Genomic DNA, 3,581 nt, shown 5'->3' with positions numbered 1-3,581 from the left:
AGGACGTGACCTCCACCCCGCTACCCACCACGGTGTTTACCGCCAAGCAGGACGCGTCCATGGGCCAAGCCATCACTCTCCGCTATTCGACACGCCGTGCTGCGCGGCTACGATCCAGGTTTACTTCGGTGTTTGTGTGAATGTGCCAAGAATGTGTTAATGGAAGTGGGCTCAGAAGAAGAAGTTACAGCGGCACAAGACGGGTCTTCGCACCTTGGTGAAGAACAGTGTTCCCCTGCATAAGAAAGGACGGATTGTTCAGCGCGGTGGTTTCGTTGGAGCGCCAAGAAAATGGCCTTGGTCGAGCCGCGGCTCTTAGACCCGTCTCTCCGTACCCCGTGCCCAATACTGTTAAAGCCCTCAACGCGCTCGACCAAGAGATGGCATCGATCCTCCACGACGTGACTCTCTCGGACGATGAGAAAATTCAACGGTACCGTGCGTTTCAAGATCGATACCAAGCCGCACAGCAGCCAAGTCCGACGACGAACCCGCCCACCGCCAAGCCTGTCGGTCGTTTGAGCGAGGGGGAGATTTTAGAGAGCGTCCCGGTTACGGAGAAACGCTGCTCTCCTCTGGGGCGACACCGAGCGACCACACCACTATCGCTGGCGCGATTGGGTGCGCGAAAAAATAGACACACCAACCGTGAGGAAAAAAACCCCTACCACATCACCGTCTCTGCCCTCCCGGTCTCGCCCCCCTTCTCCTCCTCCCACCAAAACCCCTACCACCAAAACCACTACCACCGCCACACCATGCCGACCCAAGGGATGACAACAGCATGGACCCGGACTGCGTCAGTCTCCAGCCATGACAACAGCATGGGCCCGGACTGCGTCTCCAGCCATCGTACCCCCGCTAAAGTGGAGTCCGTATACCGGCGTCAGATGGAAAGAGGGTCATTCAACCCGGAGGAGATCACCTCACCAACGTGTTTTACGTCACGCTGCCCAATAACAGCTCGTTCGACTACTTCCCCAGCAATACCTTGACGCATTTCACTACCCAACTGTCACAGCCCATGCATTTGCCTGGTGACTGGAAATGTGGGTTGGTAGAAATACAGCACCCTCGTACCTGATTCAACATGCTGCAAGACGAAGTGTGGTGTGTTTTAGACTCTAAAGAGAACACGCACCGCGCTAAGCATAAGTTAACATTGCCAGCCGGCTATTACCCTTCACCCACAGACCTCGCCAAGGTGCTGACTGACTGTGTTGACCCACACACACATCCCTTTACTCAAGGCTCACGCCGGTGATTTGACGTTTGGTTTCGATGACGTGCAGCGGAAATACAGCCTGCGGTTTCAGAAACAACTGGGGCTCGGTTTCAGCCCGTGTCTGAAGCAGCTCATGAATTTACCGCATGATTGGCTCATGGGGCCGGCATATCGGTGCCCAGGATTTACATGCCACCACACCCACGCTGTACGTGTACACGGACATTGTGGAAGGGCGAGTGGGGTGGGAGACACGTTGGTGCCGCTGTTGCGGCTGGTCGCCACGAAAGGGAAGTACAAGCAACTCATCTCCAAGACCTTCCAACACGTGGAATACATCCTCGTGCGGCGCAAGCATTTCTCCACGGTGGAAATTGATATTAGGGACGACTCGGGGCAACCTGTCTCATTTGAACGAGGTTAAGTGGTGCTGACACTTCACTTTTGACAGCGGCGCGCATTACCTTTGCAATGAACGTCGTAGACGAACCCGCCGTGTGTCGATCCTACATCGACTATTAAACCAAGCAAGCCAGAGGAGGTGGGTTACCTGTGTTTCCGGGTGACGTTGTACAGTCCGGTTACGGCTTGCTCGGCAGTTTCATAAAAATTGCACAGCCTTTGTTAAAGCCGGCTGTGAAAGCGTTGGGTAAAACTGCGTTACATGCCGGACTGAAAGTCATGGGCGACGAGTGGAACAAGGGAGTACCGGTAAGCCAGGCCTTGAAACGACAAGCTCTGGAGGGAAGAAAACAGCTGGTTGTCAAAGCCGGTCGCTATGACCAGCGCAGGATGCTGGACAAGCTGTACGAGGAGTGAGGGACGTCTATAAAACGGAAGATCCGACGCACCGCTCCCACTCGTCAGGACCAAGCAGGACCAAGAAGAAGAGTCCCTCCCACTCGTCCTCGCCTGCCCGTTTGGCCCAGATGACGACTTTGTGACCGAGAATTTCGTCAGAACGTACATGAACCTCTTTACCAACACGGGAAAAGTGTATGTCATGTGTAACATCATAGATGGCCCCTCTTGTAGCATGAGATCTTTACATATTAACGGGAAAGACGTAATCGTCCTTTAGGGGCCTCCGTGGCTGAGTCGGTTAGCGCGCTAGCGCAGCGTAATGACCCAGGAGCCTCTCACCAATGCGGTCGCTGTGAGTTCAAGTCCAGCTCATGCTGGCTTCCTCTCTGGCCGTAAGTGGGAAGGTCTGCCAGCAACCTGCGGATGGTCGTGGGTTTCCCCCGGGCTCTGCCGGGTTTCCACCCACCATAATGCTGGCCGCCGTCGTATAAGTGAAATATTCTTGAGTACGGCGTAAAACACCAATAAAAAAAAAAAAAAAAAAAAAAATAATCGTCCTTTACTTTTGAATCATAATCTGATCAGTTAGGGTCTGTAACGCTCGTCATTTTCAAACTGTATCTAATACCGCTTAACCTGGGGCTAGGGACCGTAAAGGCAGCCATGCTCATTACATCTGCATGATGCCTTTATGAACAGTTGCAGTCAAGGTGCGACTGAGACGCCTTGTTTAATTGTTATTTGACCTGCAAGTCATTAACGGACTACGAATTTGAACTTTGATATGGAATTCATGCCTGGAATATTCACTGTATGCCCGGCATCATTGAAAACTGATGTCTGCTTCTCTCTTGTGTGTTATCGTCTATTTCTTATTTGTATAATTTCTTACATACCTTAGTCTTTGGGAGCTAGTGTTAAACGTTGGTTTGGAAATGGATCTTGCGATTATCGACTTGGAACGCCCTTTGCAGACTACGAATGGTGTACGAATGTCAGACGCTTATATCAACACAGACACGTGTCTCCGCCACGGACAACATTGGGTAGCTGTCTTCACAGACGTGTGCCCAGACCCACCCCGTCTCCGGGGAGAATAGTCGTACGAACTCCCACACCACCACACCGATATCACCGCTTGGCTCAACCGGAGGACACACCACTGGACGTGAAATAATGGCGGCTGCAGAGTCTGGATACGGCCGTGTGTGGACAATATTGCGTGTATTACCTAACCAAGAGATCTCGAGGTTGTCCCATGGTCGCTATTGTGCATACGTTGGACACGTCGTGTACGACATACGATTACAACTTAATGGTGTACGATTGGGCGGACCCCCAGTTCGGGGTCCAGCCCCCGTTTTTTATCACTCCACCAGCCAGTGGGTTGTAATAACGTTCTTTCCATGTTTTTTTCCTGTTCGATATGTTATGAAATATAAATGAATAAAGAGAAAATGACACTCGCACACAGTGGTGTTTTGACCTATTTATTTTAGCCTTCAAGGGAACACATTATATGGGCATGGTATATAACCGTTGGGGCTAGTCC

Source organism: Liolophura sinensis, chromosome 4, assembly GCF_032854445.1.
Source record: "Liolophura sinensis isolate JHLJ2023 chromosome 4, CUHK_Ljap_v2, whole genome shotgun sequence".
NCBI lineage: Eukaryota > Metazoa > Mollusca > Polyplacophora > Chitonida > Chitonidae > Liolophura > Liolophura sinensis.
The sequence above is the reverse complement of the archived record's forward strand: the minus strand, read 5'-3'. Positions refer to the sequence as shown.